We start from the raw sequence: 20,101 nt of genomic DNA on the forward strand, positions 1-20,101 counted from the left end.
CTGTTGGTTTGTGGGTGATATGTCGTACTCCTTTTCAATTTAGTACCCTGCATATAGAATAACTTTGTCCAAAATCTGCTATTGAAGATGCAAGTAGAATTTGTCACAAGCACAATGCGTCCCTTATAGTGTAATTCTTTTGAGTCCCAATTGTAATGAGCCATGGGGCTTGGTGCTTCCTCCAATTTTTTTATAATCTTACTAGTATCTGAATCTTCCTGCCATTCCATCTTAATATCCTCAAGGAAGTCGCTGGTCGGAAGTGAAACGGTCGAAACTTCAACTTGCTCGGGTAGCTGCGAAAGCGCATCTGCAAGAACATTCTCTTTCCCCTTTTTGTAAGTTATTTCAAAATCAAATCCAAGAAGTTTTGTTACCCATTTTTGCTGCTCGGGGGAAGATATCTTCTGCTCCAAGAGATATTTTAGGCTTTTATGGTCGGTCTTGATTTGAAAGTATCACCTGATCAAGTACAATCTCCACCTTGTTGCTGCGCGCACAATGGCGAGCATCTCCTTATCATATGTTGACATATTTTGATCGGAGGGAGATAATGTCTTGCTAGTGTATGCGAGTGGTCGACCATCTTGCATGAGAATGGCTCCAATTCTGACTCCAGATGTGTCGGCCTCAATAATGAAGGGTCGGTTGAAATCTGGTAGTGTTAGCACCGGCGTCGTCGTCATGGCTGCCTTAAGTTTGTCGAAGGCAACGGAGGCTCTGTCCAACCATTGGAAGACATCTTTTTCTAGTAAGGAAGTAAGTGATGCACTGATCTTTCCATAGTTTTTCACGAACTTGCGGTAGTAGCCTGTTAAACCCAGAAAGCCATGTAGCAATTTTATGTTTCTCGAGGTCGGCCAGTTTTGCATTGCTCCAATTTTGAAGGGGTCCACTGCCACACCTTCCTCTGATATGATATGCCCAAGATATTCCACCTTTTGTTGAAGAAAGCAAAAATTCGTGGTTGTTGTGTGTTCAAAAGGTGGTTTTCCGTATGTCTTCTTCGCATGCTCGTATTTGATGATACCCGGATCAAAGGTCCAGCTTTGTAAAGATTTGTGCTCCCTTTCATCTAGCAATTCATCTACTATTGGAATAAAGTATTTGTCCTTGATGATTATGCCATTGAGAGCTCGGTAATCAACACATATTCGCCTTGTTCCGTCCTTCTTGCGTACAAGTAGCACCGGCGAAGAGTAGAGGTTGCAACTTGGCCGAATAACTCCTGTTTCGAGTATCTCTTTTATAATCCTTTCTATTTCATCCTTCTGGAGATGTGGATACTGATATGGCTAAGCATTTGCTGAAGATTTGCCTGGAAGAATCATTATACAATGATCATGCCGACAGGTAAGAGGTAGGTTGCGCGGTTCGTCAAATATATTTGAAAATTCAGCAAGCAAAGGAAGTAGATTTGAATCTTCAAATTCTGTTGGCTCTCCCTTAGTTTGCTGCTCAAGTTGTACCAAAAAGCCGCTGCATGCTTTATGCAAAACATTCTCCATTTGTTGTGTGTAAATCGTTGTTATGTCGCCCCCACGTTTCCCGTGCAATGTCACCTGTTTCTCCTTACTGTAAAATTTCATAATTAGTTTCATAAAATTCCAAGAAATATCACCTAATGTCGTCAACCATTTAATTCTGAGCATGGCCTCATGATTGTTAAGAGGGAGAAGGAAGAAATATGCAATTATCTCTTGGTCCTGCAGCAATAGTTTCTCCTGCAAGCGCCTATGATCACAATTCAAAATCCGTCCGTCGGTGACCTTAACATCAAACCTGCAGCGATTCTCGATATGTAATGATATCCGAACAGCAAGCTTACTATTTAGGAAGTTAGTAGTACTGCCCGTGTCGATGAGAACAGTGATTGGTTGTTGTTTGAGAAGGCCTCCAATTTTCATCGTTTGCGGGTTTGAGTAGCTAGCCAATGTATGTACCGTAACTTCGGTCGGTTGTGGCTCTTCTTCTGCATCTTCTTCTTCATGTTCAAGGCTCTCTTTTGGATGTTCAATGACCTCTTCTTCTATCGGTTCAATCATAAGAAGTCCCCCTTTACTACAGCGATGCTCATGGCTCCACGGCTCGTCACAATGCCAACATAACCCCTTCGCATATCGCTCCCGAAGCTCTTCTCTTGTTAACCTCTTTAGTGTAGGGACTTGGTCGACAGTAGGGGGGGCTAAGGGCTTCAATATTACTGGTTGAGGAGAGACCCTAGTCCTCCGAGCTTCATGGTTCAATTGCTCCTCTTGATGTCGTGCGAAAGAGATGGCTGCCATAAGCGTATACGGTTGTCGCGCTTTAACTTCTCCTCGGATCTCCGGCTTCAAGCCCTCAATGAAGGTCCACAATAGCTGTTTTTGAGACCAATCATGAGTTTGATTAGATAACCTTTCAAACCTGGTTTGGTACTCCTGAATGGTGGAGGTTTGTTGGATCTTTGCTAGTTGTTCGTCAATATTCTCGTAATCGGTTGGTCTAAAACGAATCAGCAGTCCTTCTTTGAATTGTCGCCATGAAAGGAATCCATAAGTATGTTCAAACCAGTCAAACCACTGTATAGCATCCCCTTCAAGATGTATAGCTGCAATTTTCACCATAGATACATCCGCGGTTTTGTGGTACCGAAAATATCGCTCCGCGCACGAGATCCAACCAATCGGGTCTCCTTCTTCCCATCTAGGGAAGTCCACTCTCATGCATGGATAGTTGAGGTTGGTCATAGAGCTTCCCCTCTCTTGGAAGTCATATCTTTGGGGTTGGTGTGATTGGGCAAAGCTCTCTCCTTGATGTGATTTCTTCGGGCTTAGTGGTCGGCCCAATCTGAGTTCGGTAAAGAGCATCCGAATCTTATCCTCCATTCGCGCCTCCAAGGCTTCGAATTTAGCATTGATTACCTCCTTAGATGCCATAATATATGCCTCCAAATCTATGATGTTAAGATCTCTCTTTTGTTGTTAGGTTAAAGGCATGTATAGGTTGAGAGAAGTGATGTCAAAAGGGTTGGCGGATTGGTGGATGTAGGCTTGTTTTGTGGCAGTTTTGGGTGCAGTTTGAGGGTGTGGTTTTGTAGAGTTTTAGGGCTGTGGTTGAAAGTTTTGGATCTATGGTAGATGGTAGCAAAGGTTTGACAGAAATCCGTGGAAGTTGCAGCACGTATGTGCTGTCTTGTAAGAGTAGAATTGTCGTCGAAGAAACAACGGTTTCTCGACGTAATTTTCACCAAAAACTTAAGATAATTGAGGAGGGAATTGATAGCAAAATCACAGTTTATATGACAGCAAGGATATCTAATTTAATTAAGAAAATTTCGGTAGTATAACAGCAAGGAAATTGGTGCAAGTTGCAATTGCAGAATTATCGTCGAAAAATTTCAGCGGGCTACGATGAAAATTTGCAGCAACATAAAATCGTTTTTAGAGATGAATTTCTTAATAGATCAATCTTAGATGGAAGCCAAGATGATCTATGAAGTGTATAAGAAATTTCAATCAAAAAATATTGCAAATAGATGGATTAAGGCAATGATATGCAGCTGAAATTTTCTGCAGCATAGATTTTCAAGTGCAGCAGATTAGACATAAAAGATCAGTAGTTTATATTGAGAATTTTTCGATGAAACCAAAGGGAAATCTACTGTTAGGAAGTGTCAAAGATGTCATAAAAATTTCGTAGAAATTTGGATAGAAAAAGCACAGTAGCAAGATCAAACAGATGGTGCTATGCGGCTTGAATTCTGCAATTCAAGTGCAGCAGATTGGACATAAAAGATTAGTAGTTTATATTGAGAATTTTTTGATGAAACCAAAGGGAAATCCACTGTTAAGAAGTGTCAAAGATGTCATAAAAATTTCATAGAAATTTGGATAGAAAAAGCACAGTAGCAAGATCAAACAGATGGTGCTATGCGGTTGGAATTCTGCAATGTATCTTTCGTCGTAGAGATGAAAACTTTGTGACGAAAAGTTTATGCAGCAATATAGGAACGATTTTTTTTTTTTTTTGGATTTTCGAATAAGGATAACTAAATTGCAGCAGCAGTAAGGTAGGAAACCAGAACCTGTTGCAATTCACAGGGAGATCAAAGGATGATCCGTGGTGGTGGAGATGATGGCGGAATTCGGCGACGATCTTTTAAGCAATTGTGGGAATTGCTTTGGGTGGTTGTGGAGGGTTGATGGATGGCTGTGGAAGGGCAGCGAGACGCCAAGAACGCTGCTCTGATACCAGGTGTTAGAACCCTTGCAGATTCTAAACTTGGGGTTGATCTCTTTAGGGGATCGGTCTCCTTGGAACACTATAGGGGTTCCTCCCTCCAAGTTGCTGCTCAAAGGCTGCATAAAAGATTCATCTATTGCTTATGAAAAGAGAAAGAATACATGGCTATTTATAGGGCTTCTAAACCCTAACTCCTAATAGGACTCCTACTTAAGACTCTTACTTCTAACCAACTCCTAATAGGACTCCTACTCAAGACTCCTATTCCCTTACAACTCCTAATTCTTCTCTAAGAAAAAACCTCCTACATGAATGCCCCTCACAATTAGGACTCTCCTAGCTAGAGTCCTAACAGAATGTCCCTCTCCATTAGGACTCTCCTAGCTAGAGTCCTAACATTTTTACATGAATGTCCCTCTCAATTAGGACTCTCCAAACTAGAGTCCTAACAAAAGGATTTTAAAAGAGATGCTTGAAACAGGAGTTATTCGGCCAAGTTGCAACCTCTACTTTTCACCGGTGCTACTTGTACACAAGAAGGACGGAACATGGCGAATATGCGTTGATTACCGAGCTCTCAATGGCATAACCATCAAGAACAAATACCTTATTCCAATAGCAGATGAATTGCTAGATGAAAGGGAGCACAAATCTTCACAAAGCTGGACCTTCGATCCGGGTATTATCAAATACGAGTGTATGAAGAAGTCATACCGAAAACCGCCTTTCGAACACACAACGGCCACTACGAATTTTTACTTTCTTCAACAAAAGGTGAAATATCTTGGGCATATCATATTAGAGGAAGGTGTGACGGTGGACCCCTTCAAAATTGAAGCAATGCAAAACTGGCCTACCCCGAGGAACATAAAATTGCTACATGGCTTTTTGGGTTTAACAGGCTACTACCGTAAGTTCGTGAAAAACTATGGAAAGATCAGTGCACCACTTACTTCCTTACTGGAAAAAGATGTCTTCCAATGGTCGGACAGAGCCTCCTGCCTTCGACAAACTTAAGGCAGCCATAACGACGACGCCGGTGCTAGTGCTACCAGATTTCAATCGACCCTTCATCATTAAGGCCAATGCATCTGGAGACAGAATGGGAGATGTTCTCATGCAAGATGGTCGACCACTCACATACATTAGCAAGACATTGTCTCCCCCCTATCAAAACATGTTAACATATGATAAGGAGATGCTCGCCATTGTGCACGCAGCAATGAGGTGGAGATCGTACTTGATCAGGCGATACTTTCAAATCAAGACCGACCATAAAAGCATAAAATATCTCTTGAAGTAGAAGATATCTTCCCCCGAGCAACAAAAATGGGTAACAAAACTTCTTGGATTTGATTATGAAATAACTTACAAAAGGTGGAAAGAGAATGTTATTGCAGATGCGTTTTCGCAACTACTTGAGCAAGCTGAATTTTTGGTCGTTTTACTTCCAACCAGCGACTTCCTTGAGGATATTAAGATGAAATGGCAGGAAGATTCAGATACTAATAATATTATAAAAAAATTGGAGGAAGCACCTGTTGAATCTTGGATTTTGATGATAAAATCAATTGATGGGTTATTTGATCTAATCCATATTATTGAGTTAAGTGTGCAGGATTAACTACAATAACGACAAAGACATAAAGCAAGGATACCGGAGTCGAGCTCGATGGACGTTTAAGAGACCGAAGAATCATCGGAGATGCTGCCGGAACCATCCGAGAAGAAATCGGGAACGTGTCGGAAGTTCGCCGAAGAAATCGTCGGAGGCTCGCGGAGATCACCGAGAAGGCTCGGCTACTCGTTAAAGTCATCACAAGATCGGGAGCTTGATGGGAGTCTGTCGGAAGAAGTTCGTCGGAAAGCTCGCCGAAACAAGACTCGACGTTCGCGGTTGAAAGCTTGCTTAGGATGTGTTTTTGTTATGTAGTTCACTTGTAATTAGGATTAGGATTAAGAGATAATCCTATATCCTGGTTAGGGGCCAACTGGGCCCAAAGTCAGAGTTGGTTTAGGCTAAAAATTAAGCTAAACCAGCGAACTAGAGAGCCAAGATTGAAGCCCAACTAGTGGCTGAAAACACTGTAGTCGGGCTGAAAACACTATAGGCGGTGGCACCGCCTAGCTGGGCGGTGGCACCGCCCAGCACCCGAGAGCTGGGCGGTGACACCTCCTTGGCTGGGCGGTTGCACCGTCCAGCACCCGAGCGCTGGGCGGTGGCACCGCCTAGCTGGGCGGTGGCACCTCCAGCACCGGAAACCCTAAGAAAATTCAAATTTTGGAGCCCAAAATTTGTATCCTCTTGAGGCCTATAAATACCCCTCAAATCTCAGCTGAGGTTACAACTTTTGAGAAGCATTTTGATTGAGAGAAAAGTCTTAGAAAGTCTTAGCAAGTCTTATTTTCAATTTGCTAGAGAGTTCTCCTCCTTCTTTCTTATTGAAAATTTGTAAGAGGTTGAGCTGCTTGTAAAAGGTTGTAAGAGGGGTGTTTACCCTTCCATTTCAAGAGACTTGCTAGTGGAAGGTGGGAGCCTCATCGAAGAGGGGCCTCGCAAGTGGAGTAGGTCATTTGACCGAACCACTCTAAAAATCGGCGTAATCTCTGGTTTGCTCTTTATTATTGTCATTTACATTACTGCAAATCTTCTTACTGCTTTAGTTCCTTATTACTCTTGCTGCGCAACTTCAAGAATACGCCTTCAAGTTAAATTTCTCAAGTTTCGTTCTTAACGTACGAAAGATTTTGATTAAAATCGAAGTTTTAATCCGCTGCACTAATTCACCCCCCCCTCTTAGTGCCGCTCCGATCCTAACAAGTGGTATCAGAGCAAGGTTATCTCTCATATTTGGTTTAATACCCAAGAGAGATGGCTTACTCCGGCATGCAAGAGGGCCATTCTATTGCACGACCACCTTTGTTTAATGGGTCGGATTACACATATTGGAAGACTCGCATGAGAATCTTCCTCATTTCTATGGACTTTGAGCTTTGGTCTATTGTCGAGAATGGATTTCAAAAATCTTCTCTTCCGATGAGCGAATGGGATGAATCGGAGAAGAAGGTTTTTGCTTTAAATGCAAAGGCTATGAATGCCTTGTTTTGTGCACTAGACAAAAACGAATTTAATCGTGTTTCAATGTGTGATTCGGCTTTTGATATTTGGAGAACTCTTGAGGTCACTCATGAAGGCACTAGCCGAGTGAAAGAGTCCAAAATCAACATCCTTGTGTACTCTTACGAACTTTTCCGAATGAAACCAAGTGAGTCCATCGGAGACATGTACACCCGGTTTACGGATGTCATCAATGGACTCAAAGCTCTTGGTAAAGATTTTACTAACTTTGAACTAGTAACTAAAATCTTAAGATCCCTCCCTAAAAGTTGGGATCCAAAAGTTACAGCCATTCAAGAGGCCAAAGACCTTAAAGCATTCCCTCTTGAAGAACTCATTGGGTCTCTAATGACCTACGAAATGACATGTCAAGCTCATGACGAGCTCGAGAACCCCCTTCCAAAGAACAGGAAGGATATGGCACTCAAATCACAAGAAGACCACTTGAAAGGAACATCAAGTGATGAGGACAGTGATAATGACATTGCACTTTTGACTCAAAAATTTAAGAAATACTTAAGAAAGAACAAATTTAAAAACAAATTTGAACAAAAGAAGGACCAAGTGATTTGCTATGAATGCAAAAAACCGGGACACTACAAGAACGATTGTCCTCAAGCCAAAAAGAGAACATCGAAGAAGAAGGCGTTCAAGGCAACGTGGGATGATTCAAGCGCATCCGAAGAAGAGGAGTCCAACACCGAGCAAGTTGCTCATTACGCGCTAATGGCGTTAGGAGAAGAGGTATGTGATTTATTTAATGAAGAGTTATCTTTTGAAGAACTATCTATCGCTTTTCATGAATTATTTGATGAATGTAGAGCTGTTAGCAAGAAGTTAAGTATCTTAAAGAAAGAGCATGCTTTGCTACAAGATAAGTTTGATAGTTTTCAAACTCCTCCATGCTCTAAGTGTGAGCACTTAGAAGCAATATAAAATGAAAATTTGCTTCTTAAGGAAACCTTAAACAAGTTTAAGGTTGGTAGCAAAGGATTAGATATGATCCTTGCACACAAGGGTCACATCGCAAATAGAAATGGAATTGGATTTGTAAAAGGATAACATCAAAATCCTACCACTTTCATAAAAGGACCTACATTACATGTTTCCTCTTATATGAAATGCAACTTTTGTTGCAAATCCGGACATATTGCCTACAAATGCCCATTTAGGAAAATTAGTTCACAAAAATTAATATGGGTTCCTAAAGGAACTATAAAGAATTCAATAATAAATAACAAAGTTAGTGGGTCAATTTTTGAGGCACCCAAAATCAAATGGGTACCTAAAAATCACCCTCTTTTGTAGACAAACCCACAAGCTAGGAGCAAGAGATGGTATCTCGATAGTGGATGCTCAAGACATATGACTGGAGATCCATCTCATTTCTCTATGCTCACTAGCAAAGAAGAAGGGTACGTTACCTTCGGAGACAACAACAAGGGCAAAATCATTGGCAAGGGAACTATTGGTAACAAATTTAATTTTTCCATTGATGATGTCTTACTAGTTGATGGATTGAAACATAATCTCTTGAGTATTTGTCAACTATGCGATAAAGGTTACATCGTTAGATTTGAATCAAATATGTGCATTATTGAAAAACCAAATCATAACATGACTATGATTGCTTTAAAACAAAATAATGTCTATACCATCAATCTTGATGAACTAAGTAATGAAATGTGCTTCTCCGCCGTAAATAATGATGCTTGGCTTTGGCATAGGAGATTAGGCCATGCAAGCATGAAAACAATATCTAAGATCTCATCTCAAGAATTAGTACGAGGAATTCCAAATATAAAGTTTATTAAGGACAAAGTATGCGATGCATGTCAACTAGGCAAACAAATAAAAACAAGCTTCAAACCAAAAAATCAAATTAGCACTACTAGACCATTACAATTGATCCATTTGGACCTATTTGGACCAATTGATACAACAAGTCTAGGTGGAAGCAAATATGCTTTTGTGATTTTGGATGACTACTCTAGATACACTTGGACCTATTTCTTAGCTCACAAAAGTGATTGCTTCAAGTGTTTCTCTAAATTTTGTAAACTCACTCAAAACGAAAAAGGCTTCATGATTTCATCAATTCGGAGTGATCACGGTGGTGAATTCCAAAACCGTGACTTTCAAAATTTTTGCGAAAGTAATGGGTACAATCACAACTTCTCAACTCCAAGAAATCCTCAACAAAATGGAGTAGTTGAAAGGAAAAATAGAAACCTACAAGAAATGGCAATAACTATGTTGAATGAACATAGTTTACCTAAGTACTTTTGGGCCGAAGCCGTAAATACGGCTTGCTACATCATGAATAGAGTCCTAATAAGACCATCCTTATCCAAAACTCCCTATGAATTATGGAATAACAAAAAACCAAACATCTCCTATTTTAAAATTTTTGGTTGTAAATGCTTTATTTTAAATGAAAGGGATGCTTTAGGAAAATTTGATGCTAAATCCGATGAAGGCATCTTTCTTGGTTACTCTTCCATTTCTAAAGCTTTTCGGGTTTTTAATAAAAGAACTTTAGTAATTGAAGAGTCTATTCATGTAGTTTTTAATGAAATTTCCTATTTAAAGAAAAATGATTTTGATGATGATCTTGGTTTTGATAATTTGAATTTAAATGAACCCTCTCCTCAAAATAGCCATTTGAATGCATCTTCTTCCGAAATTTCTTTACCAAAAGAATGGAAGTATGTAGATGCTCATCCAAAAGAGCAAATTATAGGAGATACATCAAAAGGGGTTCAAACTCGTTCTTCTTTCAAAAATTTCTGTGCTAACGTCGCTTTCCTTTCTCAAATTGAACCTAAATGCATTGACGAAGCCTTAAAAGATGATTTTTGGATCATTGAAATGCAAGAAGAATTGAACCAATTTGAGAGGAATGAGGTATGGAAGCTTGTTCCTAGACCAAGTGACCACTTAGTCATAGGTACTAAGTGGGTCTTTAGAAACAAGCAAGACGAAAATGGTATCGTGGTTAGAAACAAGGCTAGATTAGTGGCCAAAGGTTTCAACCAAGAAGAAGGTATCGATTACGAAGAAACCTTCGCTCCCGTGGCTCGATTAGAAGCCATAAGGATGCTCCTTGCCTATGCTAGTAGTAATAATTTTAAACTATTTCAAATGGATGTTAAAAGTGCTTTCTTGAATGGTTTTATTTCCGAAGAAGTATTTGTCGAACAACCTCCCGGATTTGAAAATTCTCTTCTTCCTAATCATGTATTCAAATTGACTAAAGCTCTCTATGGCTTAAAACAAGCTCCTAGAGCTTGGTATGAAAGGCTTAGCTCCTTTCTTATTTTAAATAATTTTACCAAAGGCAAGGTTGATACTACATTGTTTATTAAACATTTTGAAAATAATTTTCTTATTGTGCAAATTTATGTTGACGATATTGTGTTTGGCTCTTCGGATGAATCACTATGTGAATCATTTGCCAAATGTATGAGTCTTGAATTTGAAATGAGTTTAATGGGTGAATTAACTTTCTTTTTGGGATTACAAATCAAACAACTTAGTGATGGTATATTTCTTAACCAATCCAAATATACATTAGAATTGTTAAAACGATTTAACATGGATAATTCAAAAGCAATAAACACCCCTATGAGTACTGCGACTAAGTTAGATATGGATGAAAATGGTGAAAGTTTCGATCAAAAAACATATAGGGGAATGATAGGTAGTCTACTCTACCTCACTGCGACTAGACCGGATATTATGTTTAGTGTAGGACTTTGCGCTAGGTTTCAATCTAATCCTAAATTATCTCATCTTAAGAGTGTTAAAAGAATATTTAGGTATCTTAAAGGAACTCCAAATTTAGGATTGTGGTATCCAAAATCTGAAAATTTTGATCTAATAGCTTATGCAGATGCCGATTTTGGCTGATGTAGGATAGATAGAAAAAGTACATCCGGAACATGCCAATTTTTAGGACATGCACTTGTTTCTTGGACTTCCAAGAAACAAAATTCAGTTGCACTATCTACGGCGGAAGCCGAATACATTGCTGCAAGTGCATGTTGTGCACAAGTCATTTGGATGAAAAATACATTAGAAGACTATGGAATTCACTTTAAAAACATTCCCATAAAATGTGATAATACTAGTGCCATATGTCTTACTAAAAATCCAATTCAGCACTTTAGAACTAAGCACATCGACGTTAGGCATCATTTCATACGCGATCATGTCCTTAACAATGATGTTGTTCTAGAATTCATTGACACAAAGCATCAATTAGCAGATATATTCACAAAAGCCTTGAATGAAGACCAATTTGAATTCATTAGAAGGGAATTAGGTATGTTAAATTGTCCCTAAACAATAAACTTGTTTGATTGGATTTTCCGTAAAGTTTTTCATCTTCTTTCCATCTCTCATTCTCCTTCAAATTCCATATGACATGTTGTGAAATCTCAAAATCGACTTTGATGACTTGATTATGAATTTCAAGTTAGCAATTTGATTTAAATAAGTTTTATCTAAATCATAATCTTGATCTTGCAAAATTGGAATCATAAATAATATCTTTTGGCATTCATGAATTGATACTTACAAATATGAAAGTATTGGCATTCATGACTTGAATTTGATTGAAACATTGTATGCTTAAATTCATCATTCTCCTATGTTTCAAAAATTCTTTAAATGCCTTATGTGATGATTAAAAAGTAATGTTGAGATTTTCATGAATTTGACGATTTGAATGAGTTTGTATTCGAATTATGATCTTGACTTCGTGAAATTACTACTTGAATTTTTTATCCCAATCTCTCTCTTATACATCTACAATTTCTATTATTCATAGAAAGAAGAGATTAGATAATATGAATGCATGCTGAATTTTCCTCTAAAATGAACTCTGCGTAAATATTTTTGCATACTTGATTTTCAATGATAAAATCGTTGTATGACAAAATATGTGCTTCAAGTCTCATTTTCCTTTTTGTTGATGACAAAGGGGGAGAAAAGTGATGACTTATATCATTCTTAATAGCATGACAAAATATGAATTGCAAAATCCTTGAGAAAAGTGATCGATCGATGATTATCTTATATGCCTTGCAAAATCCTTGAAAATATCGTAAGATTGATTGATCATATGGAATGCATGTCTAAAATGTATAATCATGCAATTCAAGTTGAAAATCTTTATCTCTTGTCATAGTAAAATTTGTCTCTTATCTTTCGACTTGAAAAAGATTTTCATCAAAGTTTCGCATTTACATTATGCTTAATGAGAATAACGATAAGTTCTACGGTTAGAGCTTATCGGTTTATACTTGAATTCAATGATGAAATTCAAGTGTTTTATCTTCTCATAATATGGCATATAGATAGGAGGAGTTACGTTTAACTCCGTCATCAATTGATTGTCATCATCAAAAAGGGGGAGATTGTTGAATCTCGGATTTTGATGATAAAATCAATTGATGGGTTATTTGATCTAATCCATATTATTGAGTTAAGTGTGTAGGATTAACTACGATAACCAGAAAACACAAAGCGAGAATACCGGAGTCAAGTTCGATGGACGTTTAAGAGTCCGAAGAATCGTCGGAGATGCTGCAAGAACCAACCGAGAAGAAATCGGGAACCTGTCGGAAGTTCGCCGAAGAAATCGTCGAAGGCTCGCGGAGATAACCGAGAAGGCTCGGCTACTCGTTAAAGTCATCACAAGATCGGGAGCTTGATGGGAGTCCGTCGGAAGAAGTTCGTCGGAAAGCTCGCCGAAACAAGACTCGACGTTCGCGGTTGAAAGCTTGCTTAGGATGTGTTTTTGTTATGTAGTTCACTTGTAATTAGGATTAGGATTAAGAGATAATCCTATATCTTGGTTAGGGGCCCAAAGTCAGAGTTGGTTTAGGCTAAAAATTAAGCTAAACCAGCGAACTAGAGAGCCAAGATTGAAGCCCAACTAGTGGCTGAAAATACTGTAGGCGGTGGCACCGCCCAGCACCCGAGTGCTGGGCGGTGACACCTCCTTGGCTGGGCGGTTGCACCGTCCAGCACCCGAGCGCTGGGCGGTGGCACCGCCTGGCTGGGCGGTGGAACCTCCAGCACCGGGAACCCTAAGAGAATTCAAATTTTGGAGCCCAAAATTTGAATCCTCTTGAGGCCTATAAATACCCCTCAAATCTCAGCTGAGGTTACAACTTTTTGAGCAGCAAGTGTTTGAGAGAAAGGCATTAGAAAAGTCCTAGCTAATCTTGTTTTCATTTTGCTAGTGTTCACCTCCTTCATTCTTGCTAAAAATTTGTAAGAGAGTGAACCGCTTGTAAAGAGTTGTAAGAGGGGTATTTACCCTTCCCTTTCAAGAGATTTGCTAGTGGAAGGTGGGAGCCTCATCGAAGAGGGGCCTCGCAAGTGGATGTAGGTCATTTGACCGAACCACTCTAAATCGGCGTAATCTCTGGTTTGCATTTCATTATTGTCATTTACATTACTGCAAATCTTCTTACTGCTTTAGTTCCTTATTACTCTTGCTGCGCAACTTTAAGAATACGCTTTCAAGTTAAACTTTTCAAGTTCTGTTCTTATCGTACGAAAAATTTGATTAAAATCGAAGTTTTAATCCGCTGCACTAATTCACCCCCCCCTCTTAGTGTCGCTTCGATCCTAACAATTGGTATCAGAGCCACGTTTTTCTACCTTGGTCTAACACCCAAATAGAAATGGCTCTTTACGGCTTTCAAGAGGGTCACTCTCTCATTTGTCCTCCCTTTTTCAATGGGACGGACTACACTTATTGGAAAACTCGAATGAGAGTTTTCTTACTTTCTTTGGATTTGAATTTATGGCACATAGTCGAAAATGGATTTGAAATTTCTTCTCTTCCAATGAACCATTGGAATGATTTGGAGAAGAAGATGTTTTCTCTAAATGCAAAGGCTATGAATGCCTTATATTGTGCACTTGACAAAAATGAATTTAATCGCATTTCGATGTGTGACTCGGCTTTTGATATTTGGAGAACTCTAGAGGTCACTCATGAAGGCACTAGCCGAGTGAAAGAGTCCAAAATCAATATTCTTGTGCATTCTTACGAACTTTTCCGGATAAAACCAAGTGAGTCCATCGGAGACATGTACACCCGGTTCACGGATGTCATCAATGGACTCAAAGCTCTTGGTAAAAGTTTTTCTAATTTTGAACTAGTCACTAAAATCTTAAGATCCCTTCCAAAAAGTTGGGATCCAAAAGTTACGGCCATTCAAGAGGCCAAGGACCTTAAAACATTCCCTCTCGAAGAACTTATTGGGTCTCTAATGACCTACGAAATGAATAATGTGACAAAAAAGAAACTCGAGAACAACCTTCCAAATGATAGGAAGGATTTGGGACATAGAACACATGAAGATCACTCGAGCATAAGCTCAAGTGATGGTGAACTTAAACTACAAATGAAACAAAAATTAAAAAGCAAAAAGAATGGAACTACTTGCTTTGAACGCAAGAAGAACAAAAGTTGGGATGAATTGAGCTCTTCCGAAGACGAGGAGAAAATCAAGAAAGGCGAGGTGGCAAACTATGCCTCACCCTCTTACAACAATGAGGTAATCAAAATCCCACTAATTTATTTAGAAATTACATAATACTTTGTTGAGTTATTTTTAATTTAGTTTAGGATTAATTTTCTTGAAAATTTCATGTGTTATGTTAATGCAGTAAAATGTTAAATATAAATCTAATGCTTATACACCTAGTAAGATTAATCTTATATATGTGCTTGAGAAGCAAGAATTTGTATTTTGACGATTTCCATATTGATTTTCAATGACGATGCATGACTTTTGAATGGAAGGCTTGATGATTTTTTATGAACCTTATCTTTGGTTTTCAAACATGATGTATAGTTTTGACATAAGAACAAAAATTTGAAGCATGCTAATATAAAGTCAATCATATAAAGTAAAACTAAAGAAATTTTAAATATCTATAAGAATCATTCAAAATTATGTTCAATAAAACCTTACTTGATGTTGTAATGAAACCATTGAAAGTTTTGATGCTATGATTTGATGATTTTATGCTTGAAATTGTAAAGTTATATACATGATGATTTTTATGATTTATTGGTCTTGATGGTTTTTATGATAAAATTCATTTTTCGATCCTAAATGTTGATGCACATTTATATCTAGCATAAATGACATGAATTTAAATAACTAAAAAGAGAAAAGCATTGTTCTTGAAAATTATTTTTCTCTATCTTGTTGATTTATATGAATCCCTTGAAAATAATTTTGGTTTGATGATTTGAATTAGAAATGAGTTATATCAAAATCATGATATTGATTTGACAAAATTGAATGAGTTGAAAACAAATGATGGTTTTTCTCTTGAATACAACTTGTAATATTTTTACATATATATTTTCATCTTGATTTCTCGATATTCGATACATGAAATTTTTCCATGAATCAAAATTCTTTCATGAAGTGATTCTTCTTGGTATTCACTAAAAATGATACATTCAAATTAACCTACTCTACTTGACATCTTGATAATTTATGACTTGAATATCATGTACAATATGCTCATAATGATGATTGAGTTATGTATGAAAAATGGAAGATATAGTTTTTAAATTTTGCATGTTCGAATTTGAAAATATTTGATATGCATGAAAATATTAAACATTTTGAAACCATGTTTTAGTGTTATGCTTAATGATCATGCTTAATAAATTTCGAAATTATGGATGATGAATCTTTTACGATTTATGGATCATTGATTTTTACCATAATGAAAGTACCTTATTGATTTTTGTTGTAATAAATCTTACTCTTTCGGTTTTAAACATGATAAATGTTTTTATTTGGTATAAATGAAATAAAATCATATGTTTTGAAATAATCGAAAAGAGGATAACATTCTTGAAAATTATTTTGCTCAATCTTATTGATTTTGATGAATCCATTTGTATCATCTTTGTGAATCTCTTGGATTTTGATAATGATTTTGATGATTTAAATTTGAATAATTTTTTATTGAAATCATGATCTTGATCTCTTGAAATTCATAACATGAAATCCTTTATGAATCAACATTTTCTTTTCTATTTAAAAGGAGATTTGTCGAAATGTTTCTTAGTCTTTTAGTATTCATAATCTTGACAATTATGTTTTAAAACTTTATGTAAACCAAGAATGTTCATCATGATTCTCTCTTTGAATATTTAAAGAGGAGAATTTTCTAGATGGTTCATGATTTTGATGATTGAATATTTGATATGCATGAATTGAGATCTTGCTCTCCTACCACTCTTTTTGCTATTCACCAAAAGGAAGACTAATTCTAATAAACCATGATATGCTATATGAATTTTATTGTATTCATGAAGTAAGATCTCATCACTAATTTTTGTTTATATTCCTTCATGTGATGATATGAATGTATGAAACACTTATGATATGACTTTTTATACAATTCCATGTATTCGTGAAATATTAATCTCATCACCCAATTAATTCCTCTTGATACTCCTAATGTGATGAAGTGAAATTATGCATGAAATACAAATGGGGATAAGTTTTTGGTAGGATATAATTTGACAAATTGATACCATCATGATATGAAACATTTATGATTTGCAATGATATATGCGATACTTGTGCTTTCTAATTATGATGTGATGTATTACATATGATGTAAATCATGATTTAAAATACTATGAGTTGTCGCTAAAATGATGTATTATAAATATTGATTTAATGTTTTGTATCATGAATACTCTAAATGATGAATATTTGGTATCATGATCAAAATGTTGACAAATAGTTAAAAATTTTAGTATCATGTGTGATATCCTTATAATGTTGATCGATTTATTCAATATCATGCATGAATGAATATAAGGTTTTTGAAAATGTGCATATTCTAATTTGAAAATATGATGATGCACAATTAAGATTGATACTTACCTTTGTCATAATTGATGTATTGGGTCTTCCCTTCTTTTTGACAATGACAAAGGGGGAGATAGCTTGCTTGCGCAAGTCAAGAAGATGCAAAAAAACTTGATTGCTTGCTTGCCTATCTTAAGTAGCAAAGATTGCTAACTTGCTTATTTCAAGAAGCAAAAGTTGTCTTCTTGAACATCATTATCTTGCCCATCTCAAGAAGCAAGACTTGCAACCTGCACATTGCAATAGGAAGTAAGAATCGATAGCTTACATACTTCAACAAGAAAGCTATCTTGTATTTGCTTTTGAAATTTTTACTAGCTTGTATGTTACAAAACTTGCTCACTTTTTCAAATACTTTGCTAGCTTGCACTTTGTAAAGGAAGCAAAAATAACACTTTTCAAAAGAGAATAAAAACTTACTGTCTTGAACATCTTTAATATGCTAGCTAGCATGATGTACAATTTGCTATTTTGAATATTACAAAGAAATACTATCATGCACATTGCAAAGAAAAGCAAAGTGCAATCGTGCACAAGAAGCAAGTGTTGAATTGCCATGATTGAACTTAAGAATCTTGCTATACTTTTGTGCTTATATGTTGTGATGAAAATCTAGCTTTATGTTGCAAAAACTTGCATATCTTTTAAAATAGCTAGAGCTACTTCTCCTTTTTGTTGATGACATAGGGGGAGAAGTATATTGATGACTTCATGCATTGAATTAAATATTTTATATATTTGCATGATAGTTTAAATGTTTTTCATAACATGTGATGAATGTTACTTGGATTTGGGATAATCCAAGTGTTCTATCAATGGCATATTGATAGGGGGAGTTTAGTTAAACTCCGGGGAGTTAAGGTTAAGGTTAACTCCGTTAGTCATCAATTAGTTGTCATCATCAAAAAGGGGGAGATTGTTGAATCTCGGATTTTGATGATGAAACTAATTGATTGTGTTTAAATGTTTGACTACATTTTGAGTGATATAGGTCTACTCGATCAGGATTAGACAATTAACGCAGGAGGAATTGACGTTGCGTCGGAGGAGATCACGTTAGGATATTGGATGGCAGAAGGCTTCGGGCGTCGGGCATCGGGCCAAGGAGAGCGAAATTGCACCAAGGATATCGGGGTTGCGGAGGTCAACCGCCGATTGGACAACAAGCTGCAAGAGAGGACGATGCACCGAAGAATCGGATGAAGCGCCAACCAATGACGTGCCGGGCAACAGAATGTCAATTTGCGTTATAATAATTGTCTAGATCGGAGTAGAGTGTTTGCTTGTGTGTGCAGGATTAACTACGATAACGACAAAGACATAAAGCAAGGATACCGGAGTCGAGCTCGATGGACGTTTAAGAGACCGAAGAATCATCGGAGATGCTGCCGGAACCATCCGAGAAGAAATCGGGAACGTGTCGGAAGTTCGCCGAAGAAATCGTCGGAGGCTCGCGGAGATCACCGAGAAGGCTCGGCTACTCGTTAAAGTCATCACAAGATCGGGAGCTTGATGGGAGTCCGTCGGAAGAAGTTCGTCGGAAAGCTCGCCGAAACAAGACTCGACGTTCGCGGTTGAAAGCTTGCTTAGGATGTGTTTTTGTTATGTAGTTCACTTGTAATTAGGATTAGGATTAAGAGATAATCCTATATCCTGGTTAGGGGCCCAAAGTCAGAGTTGGTTTAGGCTAAAAATTAAGCTAAACCAGCGAACTAGAGAGCCAAGATTGAAGCCCAACTAGTGGCTGAAAATACTGTAGGCGGTGACACCTCCTTGGCTGGGCGGTGGCACCGCCTGGCTGGGCGGTGGAACCTCCAGCACCGGGAACCCTAAGAGAATTCAAATTTTGGAGCCCAAAATTTGAATCCTCTTGAGGCCTATAAATACCCCTCAAATCTCAGCTGAGGTTACAACTTTTTGAGCAGCAAGTGTTTGAGAGAAAGGCATTAGAAAAGTCCTAGCTAATCTTATTTTCATTTTGCTAGTGTTCACCTCCTTCATTCTTGCTAAAAATTTGTAAGAGAGTGAACCGCTTGTAAAGAGTTGTAAGAGGGGTATTTACCCTTCCCTTTCAAGAGATTTGCTAGTGGAAGGTGGGAGCCTCATCGAAGAGGGGCCTCGCAAGTGGATGTAGGTCATTTGACCGAACCACTCTAAATCGGCGTAATCTCTGGTTTGCATTTCATTATTGTCATTTACATTACTGCAAATCTTCTTACTGCTTTAGTTCCTTATTACTCTTGCTGCGCAACTTTAAGAATACGCTTTCAAGTTAAACTTTTCAAGTTCCGTTCTTATCGTACGAAAATTTTGATTAAAATCGAAGTTTTAATCCGCTGCACTAATTCACCCCCCCCTCTTAGTGCCGCTTCGATCCTAACAGTACACCCGTTTCACGGTTGTTGTCAATAGTTTAAGAGCTCTTAGAAAATGTTTTTCGGATTTTGAACTCGTAAACAAGATTTTGCGTTCTCTTTCTAAGAAGTGGGATTCAAAAGTAACTGCAATACAAGAGGCTAAAAACTTAAACAACTTACCACTTGAAGAACTAATTGGTACATTGATAACATATGAAATGGTGCACAATGCACATGATGAACATGATGAACAAAATCACCTTCCAAAGAACAGGAAGGATTTGGAACTCCAGACAAATGAATACCACTTGAGCGATGACTCAAGTGATGAGGACAATGATGAACTTGAACTTCGAACACTAAATCTTAATAAGTTTGTTAAACAAAAATCTATAATAAACAATAAACTTGAACGAAGGAAGAGGCCAAAGAAGAAGAACACAAAGTGGGATGAATCGAGCTCC

The sequence above is a fragment of the Musa acuminata genome, chromosome BXJ1-2, assembly GCF_036884655.1.
Source record: "Musa acuminata AAA Group cultivar baxijiao chromosome BXJ1-2, Cavendish_Baxijiao_AAA, whole genome shotgun sequence".
Taxonomy (NCBI): domain Eukaryota; kingdom Viridiplantae; phylum Streptophyta; class Magnoliopsida; order Zingiberales; family Musaceae; genus Musa; species Musa acuminata.